Genomic DNA, 13,947 nt, shown 5'->3' on the forward strand with positions numbered 1-13,947 from the left:
GACTTTCAGCCTCCCAATGTATTAGATTACAGGCATGAGCCACGGTGCCCAGCCTTGTAACTCTTTAAAAAAAATTTTAAATCTACAACTCTATAGATTAAAATTCCACATGGTGTTCTAATTAAATATTTTTCTTGCAGCCAAGGTATTGTTACTACAGATAACACAACCTGATATGGTAACTTTGAATTCTGGGGGCTTTGAATCATTCAGTTTATGCATTAACTAGTCCCTTTGTTTATCTTTCATTTCTCAACTCTTTGGACTTTGGTGATACCAGACATCAGAATAAAAAGAAATTGAAGTACCTGTTTTCAAATGGATACTTTATAAGAATTTTGGTAAAGATTTGGTGATGAGGAGGATGACTTGAGGTTTGTGGATATTAGTTAATTATTCAGTATGATACCTCGCCCAGGTAATTTAGATTTTTCTATTTTCGGTTTTGCTTTCATTGACAATATCCTGGAGGATCAGAAGATTTGTCAATTTCTGCTGAGTCACTGGCCTAGAAAAATAATAACCATAATTTCCTCCAAGGTTTTCTTTCCCTAAGTGTGAATATTTTTTCTTCCTCCAAAAGCTCACTTTTGGGTTTAGATTACACTTTTGTATTTTAGCACCTCTTTCTTTAGGGTTTCAGTGATGACAAAAGAAATGACATGAGACCACAGCTACCCATAGCATACCATTATCTTCGTACCAGAAAAATCCTTGTTTCCTTTTTAATGACTCTGGCACCTTAGAAACTGGGACCCTGCTAAGTCCTTGACTAGGCTATCCACCAGCTCCCGGTCAGATTAAAGAAAAAATGCACTTTGTGTTTTTTAATCACCAAGCCACCCTGCAGAGATATCTTCTTCTTGCAGATTCACATCTTTACCAGTAATGTCCTTTTTTCTTTAAAATTCAAGTTTTAAGAACAGCATTTTGTGTAAAACTTGATTTGTGTTTTTTCCAGACTGAATACTTTTCCTCTCTGACTCTCATGGTCTCATTGCACGCAATGCCTGGTTGAGCTTGTTTGACTAAATGGCACCTACTATGTATAAAATGAGCATTCTGGCCTCTTTTCTAGCATCTAATAAAGGCTTAATACACTGTATTCTTTTGAAACCATATGATTCCAGTCCAACTATTAGCCTTGATTTCCAATTGATGTTCTTTTCATGAGAATAAATGATTATTGTGATTGTTGAAAATGTGATAGCAGCACTAAATTATAAATCCTTAAAAAACACACATACACATGCAACCAAAACCAACAAAAGGCTGAAAGAAACAGAAAATATCTAGTCAATTTAAGTAGCTGTGACAGGCAAAATTTTGGTTTGCTTTTACTTTTATTTCCTCTTCATTCTTTAAGTCTTTAAATGAGAAACCCTTTTCCGCATTGGTTCATTCTGAAGTAGGAATTCCAAACTTTCCTATTTGGAACTTGACAGGGTTTCTGTAGCTAGAGGCCATATGCTAGTAACAAGGAAAACACCCAGCTTTACACCCCTGATGGCTTTGTACTCTGTGAAGCAGGTAAGCTGTAACTGTTTCCCAGACTTTCATCTCTGCATATCATTGGGATACAGTTGGTTACTGTGGTTAGATGCAGCAAAAGACAGATGCACAGGTGCCAGCTCATCCTCACTTTTCCTGGTGATGGTTGCTGCCAGCCTGCAGATTGTCCCTACTGTTCCTTCCTTAGTGTTTTCTAAATCTCTTTTTCCTGACTTTGGCTCTGATGCACACACACTTTTTCACACTGTTGGTGATTCTGGGCCCACCACCAGACACAGACACAGAATCCTTCCATAGACTTCCCTGCCTGCTCCACTGGACACTCCCTCCCACTTGGGAAGCAGGGAGTGCTTGACTTCATGTGTTTCCCTGACAACTCCAACCTGTCCATGCATCCCATTGCATCAGAGTGCTAATCAGTGACTTTGCTCTAATCATCCAAATCCCCTTTCTGTACCTTATTTTCCTAGCTCCTCTTGCAATTATGTAAGGTTTAATTTCTAAATTTAATTCTTTCTAAATTACTTTTATTACGTAGTACTTAATGATTTGTTTCCTTGATTGAACTCTGATACAACAGGCAAATTCAACCAAATATTCAAGGTATACATAATTCTCACATTATACAAATTCTTCTATATAATAGAAAAAAGAAAACACTCCTCACCTCATTTTATGGAGTATTATCCTTATTTCTGTAGTAGATAAGTATAGCACAAGAAAGAAAGATTATAGGTCAAACTCAATTACAAATATAGATGCAAAAAGTCTAAATAAAGTATTAACAAAATCACCTTGGCAGCATATTGGAAAAATAACATCTCATGGCCAATTGGTAATTACATAATAAATGAAAGATTGGTTAAATATTTAAAATCATTAGTTGTCATTCAATATAGTACCAAAGCAAAAGAGAAAAAAATAAAAGCATATTTTGAGTAGGGGCAGAAATAATTTTCAACAAAAATCAACATGTATTCACAACAGAACTTCTTAGCAAAAATATAAAGAAAAGTTAAATTCCTTAACTTGATGAAATCTATCAAGTCTGCTACTCCCAGCAAACATAATAATGAAATATGAGAGTACTCCCTTTAAGATCAGGACTAAGATAGGATGCAACACTCATCATTTCTTTTCAGTGAGATACCTATTCTAGGTATCTTAGATGGTAGTCTGACACAGCACGATAATATCCCAAAGCAGTAAGATTAGATTTTTAAAATATGTAGGGATTTAAAATTTTTTAATTACACTCTATTTGCAGATGATTTAGTTGTCCAGAGAAAATACAAAATAATCTATAATTAAATCACAAGTAGGAACACAAAATCAATATATCTCAGGAATGCTTACTAGAAAATGTAGTCAAATTGTATAAATTATAATAGTAATATAAATGTGAAGTAACTGTGAATAAATCTAACAGGTGTCCAAGCCCATTATGCAGAAAATTAAAAGTGGAAAGACACTGGCCGGGTGCAGTAGCTCACACCTGTAATACCAGCAATTTGGGAGCTTGAGGCAGGAGGATGACTTGAGCCCGGGAGTCTGAGACCAGCCTGGGTAATACAGTGAGCCCCTGTCTCTTGAAAAAAAAAAGGGGGAGAGGGGAAGACGTTAAAGATTGAAAGATAGCCTAAAAGAAGATATATTAAGTTCATTAATAGAAAGTCTTAACGTTATAAAGTCATTAATTCTCCCCAAACAGATAAATCAGTTCAATAATATTTTAATAAAAATCTCATGTTTTTTCCATTAAATCTGGCCAACTAATTCTAAAATGCATATGAGATGTTCATAGCTATGAACATCTAGATTTGTCAGAAACCTACTGCTAAGAATAATTAAGAAAACTGGATAAAAAACAATCCATTTGAAGGCATCAGATAAATACTAGGGCAATAAGGATTCTAGGGGCTAAGATCTTAAGAAAGAATGAGAAATGCAAAGAGATAAACCTGACACTCAGTGTGTCACTTTTCCTCTTCCAGCATTTGCTAATTTGTAAATAGCAGGCTAAAAGAAGAATACAGAGAATAGCGGTAACATGAGAAGTTGAGCGGAGCTTTTGCCATTGTTATGAGGCTAGGAGACAAAAATTAGAATTTAGGACCTGCCAAAGAAGAATGGCCCTGATGACCAACCCAAGGCTTCACATAAGATCTTTGAAGACCTACATTGTAGGCCAAAGATCTAACTAGAAACAGTCCAGCCCTCACAAAGAAACACAAATTCAAAATATTCATTCCCTAATAGAATTAAAGTTATTTGACCCCATCTTTAATGTTGCTACAAGCAAAAGTGAACTCTCTCTGAAGGAACATAATGCCATTCAGAATCTCTGATTATGTCTTCAAATTTTTATACACAACACCTCGCATTTAATAAAAAATTTCCAGACAAGCCAGGGGATAAGACAATTAGTCAAAAACCAAGATAAACCAAAAGGCCAAATAAGCAGACCTACAGGAGATTCAATTATTAAAGTTATCAAACATGGATTTTAAAATAACTTAGGTTTATATATTGAAAAATACACAGAGTGAGAAAAAGAATTTCAGCAAGAATTGGCATCTCCTGTGCGTGGGGGCTCACACCTGTAATCCCAGCACTTTGGGAAGCTGAGGTGGGCAGATCATGAGGTCAGGAGTTCGAGACCAGCCTGATTAACATGGTGAAACCCCATCTCTACTAAAAATACAAAAATTAGCCGGGCCTGGTGGTATACGCCTGTAATCCCAGCTACTCAGGAGGCTGGGGCAGGAGAATCGCTTGAACTTGGGAGGTAGAAGTTGCAGTGAGCCAAGATCGTGCCACTGCACTCCAGCCTGAGTGACAGAGTGAGACTACATCTCAGAAATAATAATAATAATAATAATAACTTGAAAATACAATAACTAAAAGCAAGAACTTATTAAATGGGTTTAACAGCAGATTCAACATAGCTGAAGAAAGAATTAATGAACTAGAAAATAGATGAGCCAGGCATGGTGGAACACACTGTAGTCCCAAGCTGCTCAGGAGGCTGAGGTTGGAGAATCGCTTGAGTCCAAAAGTTTAAGACCAACATGGGCAATATAGTGACATAGTGTGTGTGACTTCATCTTAAAAAAAAAAAAAGAAAATAGATCAATAGAAAACATCCATACTGAAACATAAAGAGAAATAAAAAAGAATAGAAAGTACAGAAAAAGCATAAGAACATAAAAAAATTCTAATGTGTTTTTTAATTGTAGAAGGACAGAAGCAAGACTGGGGTAAAAGCAATATTTGAAGAGATTATATGTGAAAACATTATAATAATGAAAAATAGTAAGTTAAGAAACACTACAAAGCCAAACAATAAATACAAATCAAACCATAAATATAATTTTTTTAATTTTTAAAGCAGTCAGAAATAAGAAACTTTATTTTCAAATGAACAAGATGGTCAGATAATTTATCCATGGAATTTATGAATCCCAGCAGAAAATAAAATAATTGGCTGAGTGCAGTGGCTCGCACTTGTAATCCCAGCACTTTGGGAGGCCAAGATGGGGGGATCACTTGAGCCCAGGAGTTTGAGACTAGGCTAGGCAACACAGGGAGACCTTGCCTCAAATAAAATAAAATGAAATAATAAAATATAAAATAATAAATAAAATAGAACAATGTGTTGAAATAACTAGAATTCTACATTCAGCCAGCAAAAATAGTGTTCAAAGGCAAAAGCAAAATAAAGACTTTAGATAACAAAAACCTAAAGAATTGGACAATAAGACACCTGTACCAATATAAATATTGAAGAAAAATTTTCAGGCAAAAATAAAATGATCCCAGATGAACTCATGAAAATACAGCAAAAAATAAACAATGGAAAGGGTCAATATGTAGGTAAATGTAAATGAATATAGACTCAATGAAAAAAGAAAGTTACACATGAAGAAGAATTAAATAGAATGACTTGATTGATCAGACACCAGAAATTATTATAAAGCAATAGTAACTAAGAAGTATGGTACTCTTTCAGGTTACACAAATAGGTGAATGGAATAAAAAAGAGCTACACGGCATGGCACAGTGGCTCACGCCTATAATCCCAGCACTTTGGGAGGCTGAAGTGGGTGGATCATGACGTCAAGAGATCAAGACCATCCTGCCAACATGGTGAAATCCTGTCTCTACTAAAAATGCAAAAATTAGCTGGGCATGGTGGTGCATGCCTGTAGTCCCAGCTACTTGGGAGGCTGAGGTAGGAGAATCGCTTGAACCTGGGAGGCAGAGGTTGCAGTGAGCCGAGATCACACCACTGCACTCCAGCCTGGTGACAGAACAAGACTCTGTCTCAAAAAAAAAAATAATAATAAAAAATAAAAAAAGAACTACACACAGAAACTTGAAAGATGATTGAATGGGCAATGCACATCAGCAGTATAAGAATGAACTATTAATAAATACAGCTGAGAAGACTGATTCTCCATTCATGAAATGAAACAGATCCTTATTGTAAGCATTGTATGTATGACCAGAGTACAATACAAACTTAAATTTGGAAGGTCAAACTATAAAGTTTCAGAAGAATTTATCGGAGTACATTTAATAACCTTGGGGTAAGGAGAAATTTCTTAATCAAGACCCCCCCAAAAGGAAAATATCAAAAGTTGCCATTAAAATTAAGAATCTCTAGTCTTCATATAATAAATAGGGGTAAAAATACAAAATTCAAGCTCTGAAAATAAATTTTTGATAGATATAACTGACAAAGGAAGATATAAATCTAGAATATATAAACACTTCCTAGAGTCAATAAGAAAGAGACTAGCAATATAGTAGATAGATGTGTAGAAGTGGGAACACAAATGTGACCCCAACACCACATGAAAAGGTGATCAGTGACATTAGTAATAAGGGCAATGCAAAACGAAACCACAATGAGATATCACTTTGCTCCCAGACATTGGCAAAAATTATTAAGTTAGGTAAGTACCAGTTTCAGCAAGAATGTGGGCCTATCAATACTCTTACATACTTCTGGTGAGAGATACTTGCATATCTCAAGGCACATACAAAAGAGTTTATGATCGCAAAAACAAAAAACTGGAAACCACATAAATGCCAACAGTAACATGAATTTTAAAATATGGTATAGTTTTATCATGGGATACTGTATAGCAGTTTAAAAAAATGAATTACAGCTATGCACATGAAAATGGATTAATCCGAAAAGCTGTTTAACCTGGATCAATCAGAAAGATAGAAAAGAAGCTCATTTTATGACCAAAGAATTCCTTTATATAAATTTTATGAGCAAGGAAAATTAAACAGTATATTGTTTGTGGATACACGCTTAAGTGGTAAAATTATAAAGAAAAGCAAGGGAATCACTGACAAAAAAAAAAAAAAAAAATCAGAAGTGTTAGTTGTTGGCCGGGCACAGCGACTCACACCTGTAATCCCAGCACTTCGGGAGGCCGAGAGAGAAGGGTCACTGGAGGCCTAGAGTTCAAGGCTGCAGTGAGCTATGATCAGCCCGAGATGGCAGAATGAGACCCTGTCTAAAACAAACAAATAACAACAACAACAGAAACAAAAAAGTCAGGAAAAAAGAGTAGTTGTCTTTGGAGCTGGAAGAGGATGCCTTCAGTGATAGGTACTCCAGGGCTTCTGAGGTTCTGGTATGTTCTAGCTCTAAGTCTTTGTGATGGGCACATGAGTGTTTTATTATTATTATTTACCTGTCAAGTGCCCAATACATTTTTTTTTTCACTTTTTGAAAAGAAATTATCCTTCAGTTTTCTATTAAGCACTTCATGGATTCCAAAGCAGAATTAATCACATTCTTTGCATTCATTCGGGCTGGGTTTGCTGAACTCTGGATCCCTGAAGCCATGGAGCATGCATGCTGGATTCCCATGTTTCAGAGCTGGAAATTTTCCTCCCCAGTGTGAAGAACCTCAAGAGAGGCAGAAGATGCTGTTTACTACACACCTTGAACACTTAGAGGGTTAAAGAAGGTAATGGAAGAGCTGAGGAAAGAACTGTGTAATGCACAAAAGACATCACAGAAAAAATAGAAACTGGCATTTGGAATCTCATAAGAAATTATTTGGTTGAGGATAAAAATTATGTTCATAATTATGATGAGAAGGAGCATTCAAATTCTGGTGCTTTGGTTTGCTCTAATCTTCCATCTCTTTTCTTCTATTAATTTATTCTGACCTTTGAGAATCTCTTGTTTGGGTTTTCCCCTGCCTTTCAGTTTTACACACTGCCTTTTAAATTCTTATGGAAGTTTTTCTGTGTTTGCTAAATTAAATAGATCCATAAAGCAATACATATGTTTGTAGTGAGATGGAAATTACAGTGAAACTGTCTGTACTTCCTGCATTCATGAGATAATGAATAGGGGTAACTTTTTAAGGAATTAGAATAGAAAATCAAGATCACAAATGGTAGGAAGCAGAAGCTTTCACAATCTGGCTTCAGGGTTTTCTGCCTCTAACAACTCTTTAATCCTCCACTGTATTAGAACTCTCAGAACCAGCTTCGTTCCTTTCTTATTCTAAAATTACAGCTCTCTTTCTGTTTGTCTCAGGTTCCAAATGACTTTTCATCCCTGCACAATTGTTACCATCTTCTTGTTTAAAAACTGTCATCAAAACTTAGCAAGGTTCTCAGAAAACAAGGCAAATGGAAAAATCTGTGCTTCAGTGATTGCTCAGAGCCTTGAAGTGGGCACTCTGTCTGCTCATGATGAGAAGAGAGGAAAGACCTTCATAATCCTAGCTCTGCAACTGGAGAATCTTAGAAATACAGCATGCCCTAGAGGCCATAGAGTTCTGCTCAAAGTAAAATTCCCTTTTCTATGTCTCTGAAGAAGGTTCTTTGGCTTCAGCTTTTGACTTAGCACTGCAGTCACAGGGAGCTTGAGACTTCAACAGACAGCTGTTATGCTCTTGGAGTTGTAAGGAAATTCTTCCTTAGGGAGGTATTATAAGCCTCCCCTGAGCTAGCTTGGGTCTCTACAAGACCAATTCTTCAAATATGTAAAATGCTGTCCCCTCATTTTGACATGTCTCTCGAGAGTCTTCTCTTCTGAAAGTCAACATCTCTGCTTTTGTTGCCCATATAGTCTCTTTCTAGGCGTAGTTTTAGACTGTGCTGGTGCCTCTTGTTTGGAGGCCTGGCTGCAGTGTGGCAGCACCCTTTTTAAAGTGAGATGCCCAAACTGAGTATCAGACTCCAGAGGTGGCCTAAATCTTGGGGGCACTAAGTGCTTTATTCCCCCTTTTATACTAAAGTTCCCAAATTTTGTTAGTTTTGATAGAAACTACATGACACAGGAAGTGTGTGTAGAAATAATCTTGGATCAGCATCAGAAATCCACTGAAGTAGCTGCCCTACAGATATCTTCATTGTAAAGTCACCACAGGTAGTCAGGCTTCCATCAAGATATGAAGTAAAATATCTTCCCTGGGCCCTGGGCAGGAGGAGCCCCAGGAGCTGGGTCTACTCTTCAGTCCCCCACCCCAGGGTCTCTTGTCTCTGATTCTCTCTGCAGGTCTGTTCTGCTCTCCTTCTTCTCTTGGCGAAGTGACCTTTCCATGTCTTTTATGTTTCCTTTTAACTTTGGTTTGCCTGTGCTCTGTGTGGCATGAAACCAACCTAACCTGTAAACTTTTCATTCCAAGTGTTCCTATTGCCATTGCCCAGCTCAGTGTCTCTCAAACTTTAGTGTCTACAAAATCACATGGGGATTTTGTTAAAATTCTGATAATAGTTCCATAGGTCTAGGATGGGGAGTCCACATTTCTACCAAGTTCCCAGCCAGCGTGGATGCTGCTAGTCCACAGATCATACTTTGAGTAGCAATGAATCAGGCTGCAGCTGTTCCAGTTTCCTAGTTCCCCAGTTCCAACTTCCTGGGAAATGGAATTTTATGATTGTGTTCCAATTTTTGGATTTGTTCACCCTGGGTCAGATGTTCACTCTGGTCCAGTTAGCTACTGGAAGGGGAACTGATGTACATGATACAAATGTGGCCACCTTCACTGGCCCTTTCAGCAGAAGCTGTGGGTGGACTGGGTAGTTTAAAATGCCAAAATAAGTCCATAGCAGAGGTCAGTAAAACCCCCGGGTCACTTTTGTATAAACAGCTCACTAAACCAAATTTTGCCTACCTTGCACTTGTGCAATTTTTCTGATGGGAAATACTGTCATTTTCTTTTTAAAAAAAATATAAGTTCTGGAATACATGTACATGATGTGCAGGTTTGTTACTTAGGTAAATGTGTGCCATGGTGGTTTGATGCACCTATCAACACATCACCTAGGTATTAAGCCCCACATGCATGAGCTATTAATCCTGATGCTCTCTCTTCCTGCACCCCCACCCTATCCCGACAGGCCCCAGCGTGTGTCGCTCCCCTCCCTGTGTCCATGTGTTCTCATTGTTTGGCTCCCACTTGTAAGTCAGAACAAACGATGCTTGGTTTTCTGCTCCTATGTTAGTTTGCTGAGGATAATGGCTTTGAGCTCCATCCATGTCCCTGTAAAGGACACGATCTTGTTACTTTTTATGGTTGCATAATATTCCATGGTATGTATGTACCACATTTTCTTTATTCAGTCTATCATTGAAGGGCATTTGGGTTGATTCCGTATCTTTGCTATTGTGAATAGTGCTGTAATGAACATACGTGTGCACGTATCTTTATAATAGAATGATTTTTATTCCTTTTGGGTATATACCTAGTAATGGGATTGCTGGGTCAAATGGTATTTCTGGTTCTAGGTGTTTGAGGAATTGCAATATTGTCTTCTACAATGGTTGAACTAATTTTGCATGCCCAGCAACAGTGTAAAAGCATTCCTATTTCTCCACAACCTCACCAGCATCTGCTGTTTCTCGACTTTTTAATAATCACCATTCTGACTGGTGTGAAGTGGTATCTCAATGAAGTTTTGATTTGTATTTCTCTAATGATCAGTGATGTTAAGTTTTTTTTCTTATATTTGTTGGTCACATAAATGTCTTGTTTTGAGAAGTGTTTATTCATGTCCTTTGCCCACTTTTTAATGGGGTTGTTTTTTCTTCCAAATTTAACTTCCTTGTAGATTCTGGTTATTAGGCCTTTGCCAGATGGATTGATTGCAAAAATTTTCTCCCATGCTATCGGTTATCTGTTCACTGTGATGATAGTTTCTTTTGCTGTGCAGAAGCTCTTTAATTAGATCCCATTTGTCAATTTTTGCTTTTGTTGCAATTGCTTTTGATGTTTTTGTCATGAAAACTTTGCCCATGACTGTGTCCTGAATGGTATTGCCTAGATTTTCTTCCATGGTTTTATAGTTTTGGTTTTACATTTAAGTCTTTAATCCATTTTGAGTTAATTTTTGTATAAGGTGCTAGGAAGGGGTCCACTTTCCATTTCCAGCATATGGTTAGCCAATTCTCCCAGTACCATTTATTAAAGAGGGAATCCTTTCCTCACTGCTTGTTTTTGTCAGGTTTGTTGAAGATCCTATGATTACAGATGTGTGGTCTTATTTCTGACCTATTGTGTTCCATTGGGCTATGTAAGACTGTCATTTTCTAACATAATTGACACGGTTCTGATTTCCTTTGAATCCTGTTCACACAGTTAATATATCTTGTTTCTGATGCTTGTGTGAGGCTCAGGCCTATGAAATTCATGTATTCCTGAAAAGAAAAAACCATATGAATTATCCTTTTATATCTTCTCATATTTTAGATGCTATTCTTCTGTCATTTCAGTGAGATTTTGGAAGAAAGGAAAGACTTGCTCTTAGTCAGACATCTTAAGGAAGCATCACTTTACATTGTATTTTTTAAAATCCTTGTACTGGGCCCTGAACTCAGTGCAAACCAGCCATCACTTATGTGAAACTCACAATTATAATGGTTAAATGTCCCTTTTCAATAGCTTTTCCAGGTGGGTCAGTATGGCCCTTCCAGGGGTCTGTCTGTGTGAGATCCAAGCTGTGGGAATGACATCTACAGGAGTTCAGAACTGAAACTTCCACTTTACACTCCCCTGATCCACGCACATACCAGATGCTGACTTCCCTAGTACACTATGACAGGAGGAATGGTGGCAGCACTTGCTTTTACTCCCTGATCTAGATGCTTACTCCATGGTGACGATTCTATAGTGCTTCCCTCTTCCAATTCCAGTGTGTTTTAGTTTCAGGTATGTAGGTAGTTTCTAAGGATTGAAGCACTTGGAGGAGTGTGCAGTGAGGAGGGGATGACAGGGATGGATGCAGCAGGATAATGAGAATGTTCTCTGGTATGAGTCTGGGGAAGGCAAAGAAGTGCTTCTAGCTTGGCGAGCTTAGCAAGAAATCCTAAAGCAATTCATTTCAGTCCTGGATTGTCAGACTTGTCCTATTGTTCATTCACTTTCTAAAAACGAGTCTTAGAAAAATCGTATGATCCCTTTGGGCTTTGGAAAAGGTCTTCCATAATTCAGAGAACTGGCACATTAATTTAATCAGAAACTTGGCTTATTTTCCATCTCTTCATTTTGTCAACTAAGAGGCATAGCCACAATGGATAGATTCATTCTGGATGCAAAGAAAATCAAAGTACTCTTAGAGATTTGTTGGGCCAAGGAGACACTCACATGGGACCACTTTGTAGATCAATTTTCCAAGCCCATGAAAAATAAATGGAAGTGTCCCTGTATGAGCCTGTTAGCATCTGTTCCACTGCATTATGCATGATCCCGCCATGTTCGTGGTGCATCTATCCATCACACTGTTTCAACAAGGATTTTCCATGTTTGCCAAATGGTAGATATCAAGACAAAATACATAATTTCCTCATTCTGGTTTTCTTAGCAGGAGCCTCTCTTGTACTTTTTTTTTTTTTTAAATAGATATCTGTAATTTATCTTTGTTTGGTATAGCCACAAAGGTTTGGCCTCTTCCCTTAGGGGGCAGATTTGAGGGCTTATACACACTAATCTAGTCTTAATATTTGCTTGATAGTTTTCTTTTGCAGCACTGTCATTTTGAAAATTTCAAATAAACTTTTATCACTAGTCTGTCTAAAAGTAGATCCCATGTAGGTTGTTAATAAAAATGACTGTCATGTAGATGTTATAAGAAAAAAAAAACAAAACAAAAAATCTGATTCCTCCTCTCTGTTAGCTTACACAAATGTATACAGATACAAAGCAAACAGCATTGTGAGTTTTTTTCTGATAAAAATTATTCACTTTAACACTATAGTAGGTAGAAGGGAAGCTTGCATTTCAATAACATTCTGATAAACAGGATAATTATACTTGCCTAATTAGAATGATTTCTGTATTTAATAGGCATTGAGTTTTTGGAGACCATAGCAAGTACAAAGCTCATGTGCCATTTTTCTTTTCTTCCACAGATTTAATCTATGCTAATAGCTATTCAACTCTTTCAGACTGCTGAATATTTGTCTTTGGTGCATTTTTCACCCTTGGCTGAGATAGTAATTGCAGCTGTTAAAAAAATTTATTTTCATTTTGTTTATTTTGTCTGTGCTCCAAATCTCCTATTCTAATTTATTTTATATTGCTGTCTCTGCTATTCTAGATTTCTCAATTTCTTCTGATTAAGGACTTTTGTTTAAATCTTGTGAATGGCAATTATCAATTTATCAGAAAAAATATTTCAGTCCAAATCACTATTGATTTGGATTGTCATTAGAGTCAAATATTTGAATAATTGATAGTTGTATATACAAATGAACCTTTCCTACTCAACTTTAATAGTATCTGAAGCAGTGGTTTAAGTGGCTGCACTTATGAAACTTACAAAGTTCCATAATTGTCAGTTTTGATTTTTTTTCCACTATGCCCTCAAATTAAAGACCTATTTTTTCAGTAACTAAGACTTCCAGAAGCCAAATCCCTCTCTTTTCCTAAAGAATGACTTTACTGAAGGAGAATAGAACTCATTCACAAATTTAAGTCAGTTGTTCCTTTGTTTCAGAATAGTTTGAGACAAATTTGAATAAATGTATAATTTTTGATATGAAAAGTAGAGAAATGGATATGAACCTAAGCCATAAATTTTTCACTTAGCTTTATAGACTTAAACAGAGTTGGAATAGTGTTCTTTTGTAACTCTAGATGTCAAGAGAAGCCAGTTTCAGCTACTGCCATGTTTGAAGACTGTGAACATTTACTACTACAGGGAGGTAAAGTGTTTGTAAGTGGTACCTGTATGAACCATTTTTTTTTATTTTAATGGTTAGGTGTTTACTTTTTATTAAACATTTTATTTTGAAAATGTTCAAAGTATAGCCAAGTGGGAAGAATTTTACAGTGAACACCCATCAAACCACTTAGATTCTTCCATAACATTTTTCTTTACTTGTTTATCACATATCTAACCTTCTATCCATCCCTTGATGCAGCCGTCAATCCATCTTATTTTTATGCT

This window comes from Rhinopithecus bieti, unplaced genomic scaffold (assembly GCF_001698545.2).
Source record: "Rhinopithecus bieti isolate Rb0 unplaced genomic scaffold, ASM169854v2 scaffold_19840, whole genome shotgun sequence".
Lineage (NCBI taxonomy): Eukaryota > Metazoa > Chordata > Mammalia > Primates > Cercopithecidae > Rhinopithecus > Rhinopithecus bieti.